Here is a 16,959-nt window from a genome sequence, read left to right as displayed (position 1 = left end):
AGGACTCAGAGCAGCCCAGCCAGCAAGTGACAGGGACACAGTGGCCTGTGTCTCACATCTTGGCTCACAGGCTGTGAGACCTCCAGATGTCACCAAACCTTTAGGAGCCCCAAATCTTCCCATAAAATGGAGATGATACAGGATGCGTGGTTGGGGGTTTTGTGAGGAATGAGAGCTTGGCCTGTGGCAGACTGACCATCTGAAAGCTTCCAGCCCAAGCTGGGAAGGACAGTACCTGCCACCATCTCCCAGAACAGCCCCTCCGCTTGCTGACATCCCAAAGCCAGGAGACCAGCAGGGGGACCCCATCAGGACCTGGAACCCTAGCGCAGACCCCCGCTATACAAAAATGGCCTAAGAAGGCAGAGATGGACACTGACAACACAGTGAGAGGTCATGGGGTGGGGGATTCATGGTTGGAAAGCAGAATTGGGGTCAAGAGCCCTCTCATCCTGAGAGGAGAAGTCTCCAGTGGGAGGTGACACCATCCAACAAGAAACATGCCTGTGGCAGCCAGCCACCAAGTTGGCTCCTGGTGATCCCATTCTTCTGCAGCTGTGTCCCCTTTGAATAGGGCTGACCCAGTAATGCAGCCAACAGGACACTGCAAAAATATTGAGGGTGACTTCTGAGGCCAGGTTACCCACCACATGGCAGGTTCTTCATCTTCTGGATCACTTGCTTGCAGGGAGCCAGCCGCCATGTCCTGAGGATGCTCGAGCAGTTCTGAGGAGCTGGGAAGGAGCTGGGCCCCCAGCCAACAGCCGTAGGGAGTGAATCACTTGCAGTGACCTCAACCCTGAAGGTACTATTCACTCTCGATGGCCCTGAATAACTTCATGAGTCAAAGGCTCTTCAAAGGAAGGCCAAGTGCCTTCCAGCCACCATCCCCCAGCCCACCTGTCCTCCAAGAGGGGTGCTCAGTCCTCCCGTAAGTGGCTCGCTGCCCAGAGGGCAGCACTGATTGGAAGGGCTCCCCCCAGGGTCCCTGCTCTGCCCATGAGACGCCCCAGCACCACCTACCAGGACATCTGGCAATGACCTAGAGGAGGCACATCTAAGGAAAGAACCCCGACAGCCATCATCAAAAGGGACCTGTGTGGGACCAAATGCTGGAGAGAGCACGTGAACAGAGCTTTTTCTGCCAGCAGGAATGTCCACTCCTTTTACTCAAGAAGTGATCCAAAAGGAGAGAGCCCCAGGTCAGCCAAGAGAAGCTGGTGCAAGGATGTTAAATGGGGCAGAACCCCACATCCCCAGGAGAGGCTGCTGCCTGGGGCTCGGCCCTCACAGAGGAGGGTACGGGGCAGTCTCTTGGACTAAGAGACAGGCCAGCAAGGAACCCAGGGAGGTCTTGGTGTCATCTGACTCCTTTCGCATTATGATTCCCACTCATCTTGTGTGAAAATCATTGGATTTAAGCTACGTTAAATAAGACGGAGTCTCAGTGGCCAACGTGAACTTCGCTACTAGTTGCTGTGAGATGTTCGACATAGGACTACGAGTGTTTGAGTGTAACATACTTGGACTGTCAATACAGATCAGGCACCTGTTTGGTAACACCCTCAGAAAGACTGTGGGAACAGAAGGGGTGACTGATAGAGACAAGACCCCCTGAAGTGTTGCCCGTGTACTTTACCAGCTGACTGCTTATGAAGAGACCACTGAGCCCAGCAACTTGAAGGCTCTTTGCTGGAGGACCTGACCCCATGCTGCTGAAAGATGTTCCAGGCCAGCCTGCGGAGGCTCTGTCAAAGGAGAGGCGACCAGAGTCTGCTGCTGGTTGAGACACATCCTCCCAGACTCCTCCCCTTTCCTATTTTCCCCCTACTTGGACTGACCTGTGCTATGTAACACTGTATGCAATAAACAGTCATTTGTGAATTGAAAGTTGGCTACATTTCATGTTATCTCCGATCCTGTGATTTTTTTAACTGCCTCACCACTGCGCCCTTTGACAAAACAGGTCTGCATGGAAAGCAATGGAAAGAGAGAAGAAAGATGCCCCGGGTGGTGAAGTCCGGGCTTGATGGGGTCTCTCTACACGTTAGTTTGTCTCTCTGTACATCTGTACATTTGCTTCCTGCCTGAACTCCCTGGTTCACTCTGAGTGTGTCCAGCACCTGCTGTGTCCCAGCTCAAGAGACACAGAGATCGTCCAAAATGAGTATTTTTATAGTACAAAATATTAAATATAAGATGGCCACACAGGGTTGTTTTTTCTCTGCATTTCTTTGAGCTGGAGGAGTATGGAACTGTACCACCTCCACTTTCTTCTGGACTGTGAAGGGACCACATCTTATCACTCCTGACCTCCCTGCTGCCTGGTGGGCCATGTTGCCACCCCTGGGCAATGGGAGTGACATGCTCCCTTCAGGCTTGGCCCCTCAAAAAATGCCTGTGCAATCTTCCAGCTCCCTCCTCTCCATCTGCCAGGAAAACGCATGGAAGTCAGGCCAGGAGCCACCAGATGGAGGGGACTGGGCCCCACACTGTTGATGAGCCAAGCTGGATCTGTGTCTCCCAGAACCCCTTCCCTGGGAACCCGAGTTAGGGCTGGTCACAGGGGAAATTTGCACTGAAAGTGAAGCGGCACCTTCCTTTCTGAAGGTCATTGTGATTAGATGGGAAAGACCCAAACAGGAGTGCTGGCAGGTTCCAGCTCATCACCATTCCTCTGGGCTTGCTGTCCAATCCACATCTCTCCCAAAACCACCACCATCATTCCAGGCCCAGCCTCAGAAGCAGAGCCACAGCCTTCTGTGAACATCTCCAGCAGTCCCCTGGCATGGTCCCGGTCTCCTGGTAGGCGTGCCAGGGGACCCTGCCTTCCCAGCTGGTATTTACTAAGCACATGCCTGAGCCAGGCCCTGCCTGGCCTGGATCTGCGGGGCAACTTGACACCCACTGGCCCACCCCAAATGCTGCCCAGAATCAGGGTACATCCTCTGGTCATGGAGCAGTGTCCCTAGCAGTGGCCGTCTGATGGCCCCAGAACGTGCAGAATCGGGAGTGCGGCCAGGCCACACTGAGGTTCCTCTGCAGACACGGAGGCCAGGGGACAGCAAAAGCACTTAGCTCTGGGCGGAAGTCACCTCTCACCTGTACTGTGTGCAGCACTGAACTCTGAGATTGTTACTGGTGACACCCTCGAGATTCTGAAGTTGTTTAAGACACTTCCCTACGGGGACAAACTCAGATTTTACTTACAGGCGCCAGCGATGGAAAAGTCCCTGCTGGAAAAGGGGGTGTCGAACCCACCCCCATACATTTTAAGTGGGCGCTCAGAGAGCTCATCAGATCCTCTGGCCCTGGCAGGGTAGGAAAACGGAGGCTTCAGTTTCCCTGTGAGCAGGAAGTGGCAGGGCTGGGGGTAGCCCCATCTTCTTGCCTGAGCTACCCCATCTCTGGCTCTCCTGCAGCAGGGGCCAGCAACCTCTCCCAGGGCACTCTGTGAGCCATCAGGTGGACGTTCTGGACCACAGGCACAGGCAATCGCTGCTTCAGTGCAGGGCAGCTTGGGAGACACACAGAGCCACCACTTTCCTGGATCCTCCAAGTGCTGTCAGCCCCACCGCTCTCCCATCAGGGTCCCTCAGCACGGCAGAGCCCCTGCCCACACACACCCGACTCATGACCCCCTGTGTGTCCTTGGGGATCAGGGCAGAACCGCACGGCCAACACCACCTGAGCACCCCTGATGGGGCATCCCTGCACCAACACAGTGACCCAGCGCAGGTGTCAGCAAAGCCTCCTAGTGGGGCCAGGCAGCGGGCAGCCCCACTGCACAGCAGCACAGAGCCAAGAGAGTGACCTGCAAAGTGATCCTGACCGAAGGGACAAGCTACCTTTGTTCCAGGGCCTTTAGAAATGTTGGTCAGGACATTGAAAAGTCTCTCCCTGTTGCATTAATAGAGAGAGATGAAAAATGGTAAAACAAATGCTTATTCACCACTGTAACTTAAGACATTAGAAACATTACGAATTAAGGTGTTATTGCTGGGGGAGGGGGTGGAAAGGGATAAATTGGGAGTTTGAGATTTGCAGATACTAACTACTATATGTAAAACAGATAAACAAGTTTCTACTGCATAGCACAGGGAACTATATTCAGTATCTCATAGTAGCCTATAATGAAAAAAGAATATGAAAACAAATATATGTATGTCTATGTATGGCTGAACTATCATGCTGTACACCAGAAATGGACACAACAGTGTAAATTGACTATACATCAGTTAAAAAAAAAAGAATTAAGGTGCTTTATTTCTTTGTGTAAAAACTTATACAAAAAGAATCTAATTCTCTCTTCTAACTTTTAGTAGAATTCTGGGCACACATAACATTAAAGTCCAATATACTACATATAATACGGTAGCCCAGACTGGATGCTGGTGACTGTAGTTTATGGTATTCTGCCAATGCCAATTTCTTGACCAATGGAGCCTGGTTGTGTAGACGCCCACACTGCGGCAAGCTGGTAGAAGGGTTTACAGGAACTCGTATTATCTTTGCAGCTTGTCGGTACACCTAAAATTATTCCATAATGAAAGGATTGTAAGTTCAGTACTGAATATTTTAATGAGATGGAACCATCCTGTTGTGGGGCCATGAGCGAGTTAGCTTTCTCTCAAGATCTTGCGTCTTATGGCATTTCACATTCTAAACAACTTCCTGGCTCATGCGTCAGTCAGTGAGGCAGCATGAGGAACAAAAGGATGATGAAAACAACTACCAGATGTAAAGCAGCTTGGTTGATGTTTGTCTGATTTATATATGTGGATTTAGATGAGTTAATTTGACTTTATTGCAAAAATTTGGTTTTATTGCAAAATGGCTTGGTTTAAAAAAAAAATTTTTTTTAAGATTCAGATGGCTGATCTGCCATCAGATGAGTCACCCTCCACCATTTAGTCTGGTGAGGGTGTCAGGAGGGTGAGTGGAGCTGTGGAATGATCCAGAAACCAATAACTCTGGGCAAAGGTCAGGAATGGGTAATTCACAGAAAAGGAAACGTCAGTGGCTCTTAATCAGAAGGGCTCCCCCTTACCTGTAATGAGAGGACCACAGATTACAACCACACTGAGATAACTTCTCTCCTGGCAGACTGGCAAAGAATGGGGGCAGGGGGAAGGTGAGGCCCCTGCCACGTAGTGAGTGGGAGGGGTAAAGGGCACGTTTGCCCTTTGGCCCAGCATTCACCTCTCTGGAAATCATCTCTGTACAGACACACAGCAACAGCGTGCCAGGTGGTTCCCTGCATCAAGGTTGTTAAGAGCAAGACTGAAAACAACCAAGATCCACCTAGGGGGCACTTGTGGACAAACCACATGGCCACCTGCTAACTGCCTAACGCAATTTACACACCGGAGGGATCTGGCAAAGCCTCCTCAAAGGATGATGCAGCCGGTCACTAAAATGGGATGATGACAGCCTGGGTGACACAATAGGAAGTACCTGCCCACAAAATGTTCCAGCCGTGAGCAAGCTCTGAAAGGTCGTTTTTTTTTTTAATGGTTCTGAGAAAAAACATCTGCCTATATGTAAAGAGAATGTGCAAATATGGGAAAATATTGTTCCTTAATGAACCAATTCTTTTTTTTCTTGGTGACTCAGTTCTTACAAATTTTCTGTGCATCTGAAAATGCTTAAAAAGAGTTTAAAACGATTATCTATAGAGAAGAAGAGGAAGGAAAGGGGTGAATGGAGACAGGGGTGGGAGTGAGAATTCTCTTGTATCTTTTTGATTTTTTAGCCATAAAACCATATTATCTATTTTTTTTAATTGAGTCATTTTATAAGACTAAGATAATAGTGAAAACAAACAAAAAAATTCTGCTTCCTCTCACGGCTTGTCTTCATGACAAAGCACAGAGCCACAACTGTGAGACAGCACTGCACAGGCACAGTGGACACAGGGGAGGATGAGGACAGGAGGGAACATGGGGAAGTAGGTGGAGCCCTAGGGAGCAATGCTAGAGAGACAGGAAGGCCTGGAATGGGACAGAGTGGTGGATAAGGTGCACCCCTCCCTCCATTCCCCTGCCCCATTGTGGAAGGTAGTCTGGAGCCTTAACCTAAGCAATAATGACAATACACAGCTCACACCCCCTCCCACCCAGCCATGCCCCCTCCAGGTGTCAATTCTTCACACTCACACAGGTGAGCAAGGACATTCAACACAGTCATATTTGCAATGGGGGAAAACTGGAGATATTCCGGGTGTCTGACAACAGAGAGCCAGTTCAACAGATTACCACAGCACAGGACTTAACTACAAAAGGTAAAATAATTTAATTTATTAAGCACAATAATGCTATAATAATAAGATTAAATTAAGTTAAAAAAAATCAGTATAGTATGGTATTAGCATAGGGATAGGGCAACAGATCGATGGAACAGAACAGAGTCCGGAAATGGACTCACATTCACATAGTTGACTTTCAGTAAAGGTGCCAATACTCATCAATGGGGAAGGAAATTCCGCTCAACAAGCTGGAATGAGTGGATGCCTATATGGAAAATGAACCTTGACCCACCACCCATACCACACACACAAACAACTGGAAATGAATCACCGTCTTAACTGTGAGCTCTAAAACTATAAAGTTTCTGAAAACACATAGGTGAAAACATTCATGAACTCAAGGTAGGCAAAGATTTCTTAGACTATACAAGACACTAGCCATAAAAGAAAACCTTGATAAACTGACCTTTACCAACATGAACAACCTCATTAAAGGCTCAAATAAGAAAATAAAAAGGCAAGACACAGACTGAAAGAAAATATTTGTAATACATCTCTCTGACAAAGGACTTGTGTCTAGAATACATAAAGAATGCCTACAAATCAATAAGAAAAAAGATCAATGATCTAATAAACAATTTGAGGAAAAGGTTAGACTAAGCACTTGACTAAGAAAAGTTTATCGAAATAGACAGTGAGCACACAGGAAGGCGCTCAGCATCACCTGCCATCAGGGAAATGGAAATTAAATTCACAGTGAGATATCACCGTGCCCCACTAGAATGGGTACAGTAAAAAAAGCTGATAATGCTAAGTGTTGACAAGGATGCCAAGCAAACAAAACTCACACAGTGCTGGTGGAAGCACAAAATTGGAAAACTGCTTGGCATTTTTCTCATGAAGGTAAACATGCACTTGCCCTGTGAGCCAACAATTCCACTCCTGGGGAGGGAGGGTCTACCCAAGAGAAAAGAAAACACCTGTCCACACAAAGACCTGGTCACACATATCTGTAGCAGTCCTATTCACAATTCAAAACTGGAAATAACCTAATTGTCCACCAGCTGGAGAATGAATAAGCTAAGTGTGGTATAGCCATACTATGGACTAAAAAGGAATGAATTACTGAGATACCAACAATATAAATGCATCTGCAAAGAAGCCAGGCACAAAAGGCTACTTTAGATGAAGTTCAAGAAAAAGCAGAACTAGTCTATGAAGTTGAAGCAGTGGTAATCTCTGGGGCTATGGGGTGGGAGTGTGGGTGTTAGTTGGCTACTATAGAAAACAGTATGGAGGTTCCTCAAAAAATGAAAAATAGAACCACCATACAGTCCAGCAATTCCACTTCTGGATATGTTTCCAAAGAACACAAAAACATTACACTGAACACTCCTATGTTCGTTGTAACATTACTTACAATGGCCAAGACATGGAAGCAACCTAAGTGTTCATTGACAGATGACTGGATAAAGATGTGGTATGTATGTACGATGGAATACTACTCGGCCATAAAAAAGATGAAATCTTGCCACTTTTGAACATGGTTGGACTTTGAGGGCATTATGCTAAGTAAAATAAGTTGAACAGAGAAAAACGCTGGCACAAGTGGGCCCTGTGCTCGAGCCTCTGCCATTCACTGGTCACACGGGCCACACATGCACTGGGCACTGGGGACACCCGTCAGACCCCAAGGATGGGACAGAGTATCCAGCGCTGTCATTCTCCTTTCCACGAGGCTGGCAAGAGCCACGGAAATGCCAAACTAGCCAGGGCGGGAGGCTGGGGTGAGAATCTAAGGGACTTTGGAATGGGGGCAAGCTTGTTAGATTTCAGGCCCCAAGACAAATCTTAATGATTATTCCAACGATCAGCAGACAAGACCCAGAAAAGGAAAGGGGAAATCTTTTTAGACTCGCACAAACCCTGCCATCTCTGGGTGGTGAGCTTCTGGGAAGTTTCACTTTCCTCTCAATGCTTCTCGGTAATAGCTAAATTTCTACAAAGAACATTTATTATATTTGCAATTGGAAGAAAAGCTAACTTATTTAAAAATAAGAAAATAAAAGCTTCTTCATTGCTCATTTGAGATGCCAAAGCTCCAGCAATTGCACAGTCAGAGCCAGCTGTCTCCACATCTGTTTACGTATGGAAATTTTAATTTCTACTTAGCTGTCCTAAAACTCGCTGAGGAAAACTGTGGTTAAGAAACCCAAAAAGAAGGGACTCTGAGTGGAATTTTGCTTTCTGAAAATGTGCTTTTGCGAAAAAGTTTCTAGATTGCTCGAAACAGACTGCGTTTTCTTCAAAGACAGAAAAATATTTCCTCCACTCGGCCACTGCCTTGAAATTCACCCCACATCACCATCGTTGGGCAGCTAGGAGGGTGAACCCTGGGGCTCATGAGGCCACATCCTGGCCAGGTGACAGTGGGAGAGCCCATTCACCCCAAAACCAAGCCATGGGGACTCCCTAGGAAAACGCACATCAAATGCCAAGGTGTGAGCAGTGAGGGGCTGATTAATCGTCATTTGCTTTATATTCTTATTTAAAAAAAAAAAGAATCGCTCTATAAAAACATTTCACATTGGCATTGCACTGGAGAAGCAATTGTGGCCTCAAACCCTCAGATGAAGTGGCATTTAAGAGCTTTCCAGACAGCAGGATAATTATAGAGAGGCCCTGGCGTGGGCTGCAGTGACATTCAAGCCTGAAATGGAAGCAACCTCTTATCTCTAACAAAGAGCTCTGATGAGCTACACTGAAAGGAAAGTGCTGTGTCTGGAGCTGTTTTTAACCCTGTAAGAAAAAAAAAATCACTGTGTAAATAGAGGGATGTACGAAGGAGTAAGGCAGTAAGGGTGGCCTCGCCCCACCCTTCAGGTCCAGGTGCCTGGATTCAGGGCAGTGCCAGCTGCACAGAGCACGGCTGAGCCCAGAGAGATTCGGGGTTGCTCCTGCGCGTGCTCGATCCACCCACATGGCATTTGCACAGTCACTTAGACCCTTCCTTTCCTATTGGGATCCTCAGTCTCAGCTCCTGATTAACCAAAGGCAATTCAGAACTCAACCAGTCTGCTTATTGAGAGCGCTGCCTTTCAGGGCGCTGCTGCACTGGGCGCTCTGGGAGAAGATGGCTGGAGGGAACTGGAATCTCTCACAACAGCACTGTCCCCGTGAGAAAGGAGGGAGGGGAGGGGCAGGAGGGAAGAGAGGGGTGAGGGAAAAGGGAGGGGAAGGGGAGAGGGACCTGAGTGTCCCTTAGCAGGGGTCTAAAGCCAAGGACCGTCTCAGGAAGCAATAACAGGATGGGAGTGTCCACCCACCCCTGCAATTAATTATTTCTTAAGCAGGATAGTTTATTTTGCAGACAAAATTTTTTGGAACTTGGTTTAAAACCAAGGATCATGAGATCAGACAACAGATACCCCTCTGCCACAGAAGACCTTAGACTCCGACCACACCTGCCCCAGATCCCATACATGTGGGGGATGGGGAAGGAAGACCTTCTCTGCAGCTGCTCCTGGCATCAGCAAGGCCACCGTCCCAACAGTTTCCTGCAGACACTCCCTGCGCACGATGCACACGCACAGGTGGACACAGGCCAGGCCCCGCCCACACCAGGTTCCCTGACCAATGCCCTGAGACAAGGAAACAGCCACACTCTCTTGGACCCAGTCTTCGGAGAAGCAGCACAGGCTGCCAGAAAGTCACAGCCTGCCGACCAGAGGGGCCCCAAGCGTATATCTCGGAGGCCAGCGGTTTTATCCAATTTGCAGCCATGATGAGGGATCATTTAGGCACAATGTTTTAAGGACTAAGAGCACGGGAGTAGGCAGATATAATCCCACATCTGCAAGGGATGGCAGTTTAGGATGCTTTAAGTTCGGCATAAGAGCCATTCAGCAAAAACTTCCAGCCTCATCCAGCTTGGTCCACGTGGAATATTCTGAGATGCAAAACTGTGTACCAGGAAAAGACAGGCCTTCCTCATTTATCCGTTCAAGCATCTGTCACTGGTAACTTTTCATTTTAAAAGCCCCAGGTGGGCCTCTAGAAAGTCAGTTGGTATTCCCCCTAAATGTACCAGACATGGCCTTAGGGCATAGCCCTCACCTCCCAGCCAGGCGGGGTGGGCGGGGCTTCGTCCACCCCCATGCTGTCCCCTCTCCCTTGCTTCTAGAAGGGACAGGGGACAAAGGGCTGGGATGGAGAGCCGGGAGGGTGGTCATTTAGGGGCGCCCACTTCTCAGACCCCCTCTGAGTGGGCTTCCCAGGTCTGTTTCTGGGGTCCTTCTTTAGACTGAGGGTCACCAGGTGCTCGGAAGCTCTGGCAGTTCACAAGGGCCTGACCTGGAAGTGGGGAGGGGACTCAGGCTAAACTAACCAACACTGAACGCACGGGTATAGAGCCCTCCCCTGTCCTGCCAGGCTCTCTCCTCTCAGAAGAGGGGACCCGTCATGGGGTTTCACCAACCCCCGCCCCTGCCCAAGTTCTTTCTGGCAAATACGACAGCTCTTAGGTCGTATACACCTGCTTGTCTTGATCCTGCATACTTTAGGCTCAACCAAATCTTTTCTGGAACAAGATGGGAAGGAAAGAAGGGAGAAAGGGAGGGAGGAAGGGAGAGGACAGACAAGGAGGGAGGTCGGCTAGCTGGTTAGCGGTTGGGGGGTGGCTGGCTGGTCAGTTGGTCGAACCCTAACAAGGACTCTGCCTGTGGCCCTGGGGCAGCGGATGCTAGGAGCCTCCCAGGGAGCGTGGCAGGAGGACAGGTCAGCCACATCCCTGGGCAGCACACGCAGGGTTGGGGGCAGCAGTGCACACACGGGGCAGGTGCTGGCTCAGAAGGGATGGCTTCTTGGCTTTTCCCAGGCAGACTGCTGCAAACACTGGCACCTCGCCCCTTGCTGGACACGGCTGGCCCATGCAGACACCTGCGGGTCAAAATCCAAAGCCTGTTGGCCCCTGGTGGGCTGGGAAGGCAAGGCTGTGGCCGCACTCCAAACCTGCCAGTTCCCAAGGGCTCCCCACGCAGCCTGAAGGCTCTGGGGACCCCCTCCTCCGGGTGTCCTGGGGAAGGTGGATGCCCTAATGCTGGCCTGAGGCTGCAGGTCTGAGGCACAACTGACACCCGAGAGCTTGGGCTGGGTGTCCCCTCAGCCCTGGCAGGTGCTTTGGGCAGGCAGCCTGCACCCACCACAGACTGCACCCCTCGGCTCCTTTCACACATAGTGAGCCGCACTGGGCGGCTGAGAAGGCTGATGCCCTGGTCCAAGGTCATGCAGTGCGGGGTGGGGGGCACCATCATCCCCCAGCCGAGTGTGCCCTCCCACCAGCGTGATAGGCAGACGTGTCCTGCTCCGAGCCCCCCGGCCTGTGTGAGCTGGTCAGTTCCCGGTGCCTAGAGCAGCGCCAGGCTGAGGGCACCCACTGAGAGAGTCACTAAGGGCCTGAGGACGAGCTGTCAAAACCCTGAGAAGTACAGATGAGGAAACTGAGGCCCCAGCCCAGACGGCGGTCTCTCTGCCAGCAGGATCCAGCCTAGCCCCTAACGGGTGAGCAAGGCTGGGACCCTCACCTACACAGAGCAGGCCCTGCATCCAAAGCTGCCTTGACCAACTGGCCCAACACAGGGACCTGGAAGGAAAAACCACACCTGCCAAGACATGTTTAACTTTTCTGCACAACAGAACCTCCCGTGAACAACCTATCTGGTTGTTTCAACCTATCGTTTCAACAGTGTAACATGCACAGACACCACACACATACTCATTCCTCTCACTTCAAGCTGTCTTAGACCGCGACGCTACCTTCCGCAGCCACCCGAGGAGTCCACGGTGACAGCTAAGATGCTCTCACTATCTTGGTTCCCAGACGTACAGTGGGAAACTCGCCGCCAAAGAGCCAGGGACAGCCTGGCGTCACCAAGGACCCAGGAATGAGCACCTTACAGCCTCTTTACAGAAAAAGACCCCTTGCCCACATTCATCTGAAGGGCTGATTTTCCTAATGAAAAAGAAAGTAAGTAAGAAAGAGAGAGAAAGGAATTTTTTTAAAGATAATCCTGGAACCTTAAGTGCATGTTACTGAGGGACAGAAGCCAATCTGAAAAGGCTACATTCTGTAGAATTCCAAACGTATGACATTCTGGAAAAACTGCTGGTGTTCAGGACTTGCCAGGGGTTAAGGGAGGAGAGATGAGTAAGTGGACCACAGAGGATTTTAGGACAGTGAAACCACTCTGCACCATACTATAAAGGGGGATGCGTGCTGGGGTACATTTGTCCAAAATCACAGAACCTACAGTACTGAGAGTGAGCCCTAACGTAAACTGTGGACTTTGGGTAATTATGATGTGTCCATGCAGGTCCATGCATTGTGACAGATACGCCACTCTGCTGGGGGATGTTGCTAATCCAGAGAGGGAAGCAGAGGACCAGGGTGGGGGGGGGAGGGGTGTATGAAATATCTCTGTACCTTCCCCTCAGTTTTGCTGTGAACCCAAAATTACCCTTACAAAATAGTCTATTTTTTCCAAAAGACAGTCCTGACATCTGAAATGGGGTCCCCGTTATCATGGCAACCTCAGGCAATGGCTTTCTGAAGTATGCACTCTACTTCCTTCCCATCCATTTAAAAAGAACTGAGAAGAGTCGGGTGAGGGTGAAGGACGTCTAGAAATAAGCCAGGTCCTGTCACAGTGTTCAGCATCCTGGATTTGTTCAAAAAATATTCTGGGCAGTTCTGTTCAAGAGCCAGGGGCCCCCTCAGTAAAGCCATGGCAGGTTGTCAGCCTAGACCTTGGTGTGCTGTGATGCAGGGGGACCCCTCCTCAAGTCACACAGTGTGATGGTCACACACCATCCCCCGGGCCCACCACCCTGGAGAATAAGCAGCACCCAAGGAACCCAGGATTTCAACCACCTGAAAAGAGAAAAAAAGCCTCCCCTTTCAGACACCAGTTACTCACCGCCTTCCCTTGCGGAGGAAAACCATGAACCAGGCAAACAAGCAGAGCCGGGGGTTCCCCATGGGCCACTCCTGCCTGGGACAGCTTGCTGGAGGAGACCCCAAGCAGGTCCCCAGGGAGCAGGACCCCGCCCCCGGCTCCCGAGCTGGGGCCGGGCAGGCCCCCTCGCACCAGGCACGGGCACGCTGTGCTGCCGGCAGTCAGTCGGGGTGAGGCCTGCAGGGACCCCACGAGCTCGGGGCTGGTGGTCTGGCGTGGCCCTGCCTCCTTCTGGCCCTCAAGGGGCCCCGGTGGCACCCACAGGCAGCCCCTTTTCTTCTCTGTCTCGCAGCTGCAGGGAGACACTGAGCCCTGACAAAGCCCGCCTGCTCCTCCAGAGCCAGCAGGAGGGGCGAGGGGAGTGCAGCTCACAGCCCGGGATGCCGACTGTTACCACGGCAACGTGGAGGCGCTGGGAGGGGGGGGTGACAGGCTGGTGGGACCTGGAGCCCCGGGAGTCCCTCCAGCCACGGGCTAAGGAGGGGACCCAGGCAGGCTGGGAGAGCTGTTACTTCTTGCTCTGAACACCTCTGCCACTCACTTTTTAGAAGTTTCTGAGGCAACAGGACATTTAAAATGCTCGTCTCTGTAACGAACCCCGTTTTGTAGTGTGTGAACACTTACTACATGCTTAGGGGGGCGTATGGGGAATACACACCTGCTTAGAGGTCTTTGTTTTGAGATTATTGGGGGGGGTGTGTGATGGTGCATGTCCCTCACACTCAGGGTTACTCCCACACCCACGTTTTACCCTCACACTTGCTTGTACCCCTTAATTTGGGGGATGCTAACGGAAACTTGCATCCTTGGGGCATGTCCGCTCTCCCAACCCCTGTCTGTGAACTTGACACAGACTTGTTTATTTCCGGTCGCACACCTGTAAGGTGAGTACTGTTATCCCGGAAGTTTTCCCCCAAGGGGGCCAAGGAGATTAATGCCCCCCTGAGGCCATTCCCTCCATAAGTGACAAGCTTGGATCAAATGGCCATATCACACACTATTTTAAGTGCCCAAACCACGACCCGTGAGCCCTGGGCAGACACAGGGCATGGGTGTGAAGCAGGCAGCTCTGCCAGACCAGCCTGGGCCAGCCATCCTTCCCAGCCTGGTACCCCGAAAGCCTGAACAGCAGTGCCCCAGCTTCCCACTAGGTCTGCATTGCAGACTCTCAGTGTCCTTCATCCCTCAGCCATGGTCTCACTAAATGTCTTTGTAATTCAATGTCCACAGACCTAGAAATGCCTGCTGCCATTCCCTCCATGAGGGGCCTGGGAGGACACTCCAAAGTCCTCACTTGTCCCTCTCTGAACTCACAGATACATGTACACTTGTGGCCCCAGTAAAACACCTTGCAGACAGACTGTGCTAGTATGTTACTTACAAAATTAAAAATGAATGCAATGAAGAGAAATCTTTTAAAGGGAAAAGATGCCTGAGTGCAGATGGAACCCGCTGGGCCATCTCCTTGTCTGTAAAGTTGAGATCTGGCTACTGGGGCCCACTCTCGAGTTGCCGGAGAGTTCTGTAGGGTGGCTCTGCACCCACACTTCAGTGCAATGACCCCATTAATGCCAGCACGCCACTGTTTACACGTGCTTTTTATTTTCCAACCTGAATCTTCCATACGTTGCTTTAGAAAGTGGTTCCCTCACCCCTACAACATATTGCAAACTTACCGCTATTAGTAAACAGTCCCTTACAACCATGGGACTCTTTCTCTCCCAGCCAGTGCTGCTTCCCCTGGGCTGAGCTGGTGGAGGGGGATGGAGGGCATCCCTCCTGCTGCTTCTCTATCCTCGGCCCCCTCATCCCAACACGGGGTGAAAATGAGTGGAAACCAGCAATCAAGTAATTTCCCCTTCTTTGATGGGCATCTCTGTCTCCTCCATCACTGAACCACAGAACCCACCCAGCCTTAATTGCTGTCATAACATCATGAACAATGACCCATTTTACATCGTCACATGAATGGAGAAATTACTCTGACCCAGAATACCACTTGCTGCCCAGACTACATGGACCTAAAACCCTCTGGATCTCAAGGTTTGTCCCACACCCACTGTCTAGGCCTGTCAGGTTGGTCCCCCCTCACATTTCTGGTGTGTTCTCAGGTCTCCTGTTTGGAAAGAAAAGAACAGGACTCATGGCAGGCATCCTTTGCTCCAATTCTATGGTGCCTACATCCCAGAGTGCCAGCCTCCTGGAGCCACTGTCACTGTCAGTGAAGGACATGCACATACACACGTGCGCACATGGTAAGCAACATACATGCAGTGTCAGGGATGGGAAGTGACATCGCTCCTCTCATCCCATGCCCTGGAGACAGCTCCAAATGTCCCGATGTGGCCTTTCCTATGTCCGGAATACCCACAAATAAAAACACAGGCTTGTGGGTTCGGGAAACTGCCACTGTCTCTCTGGATGCTCATTTGCTCATGGGCGCTGATGCACGAATGTGTGGTCGCTTAAACAGTTAGGAGAGTTGTGTAGCAACATGGGATAAAGACAGAGTCACGGCAGCTGGATTACCACTCTGTAAAAACGACTTCTGCAAACGAGGAGGGGATCAAGCTACGGAGGGACTGTACAAAAATATTCTTTTTTTTTTATGTTGCTGTGATGAGAACTATGTAATAAACAAGAAACAGGACAGAAGGGTGCTTCCTCTGTTTTCTGAGTGTGAGTCATGTTTCAAGTACTTTCCATAGGTGGCTTCATTTGATCGTCCAAATCCAGGTCTTTCCATCCAAGACAAAAACCCTATTGCTTCACAGAAAAAGGATCTCTCCTGGTCTGAAATATTGAGGGGCCAGCAGTGCCACATTTCTGGGGTTCAACCCTAAGTCTTTCCCTGAGAGGAGCCCCCTCACGCCACCAAGAAGAGCAGGTCTCATGCAAACCCTGTAGGTGTCACCAGATAACTCAGTCCCCACGGGTCTGGGCCCGTGGTTGACATTTTCTTTTTTTTTTTTTTTAAACTCAGCAAAGAAAAGGTGTCCTGATGTGAGGTATAAGCAGTGTGATTTTCCTGTGACCTGTAGGAAAATGACAGAAATACTTTAATTCCAAGCATTTATCTGCTGGGTTTAAAAATATCCAAGCCGTTGTCCCATTGATGGGATGTTTCTCCTTTGCCTTCCAGGAGCATAAAGGGCAGGCGTGCTTTGTCCTCAGAAAGCCTCAGACAGGCTTTCTTTTCTTTGCAGCATTTGTGAGCTTTTGACATTTTGTAGAAGCATCAGTTAGAGCTTCCCATCACTCAGCAGACTCAGTCTGGTACCCACTCCCGCCAGTCCCCACCCCACGGGTCTGATCCTGGAAGAGAAAAATCAGGTGGTGGCAATCAACGCGTTCCAATCTCCTGCGCTGGTGTGATGAGCTGGAACAGCACACACCTTCAGCATCAGGGTGTGTCAGACCTGCTGGGGCCAATAGTCCAGAAATCTCCTCCCGCAGATAACAACCAGACTCACACAAACTCAGAATAAACTGTTATACATTACATATAAATTAAATAAGAACCTTTTACTAAATATTTACATACTAAACACTTGATGTGTGCCAGGGCCTCACACAGGGGTATTATCATTTGCCCCAGGGGAGGTGAGCATCATTAATCCTATTGACAGTTGAAGACAACACACAGGCTGTTAAGATGAGGAAGAGCGGTTCTGGGTGAGAAGAGAGCAGTGAGCGCCT

This window comes from Vicugna pacos, chromosome 4 (genome assembly GCF_048564905.1).
Source record: "Vicugna pacos chromosome 4, VicPac4, whole genome shotgun sequence".
NCBI classification, from domain to species: domain Eukaryota; kingdom Metazoa; phylum Chordata; class Mammalia; order Artiodactyla; family Camelidae; genus Vicugna; species Vicugna pacos.
Note: the sequence above shows the minus strand (reverse complement) of the source record.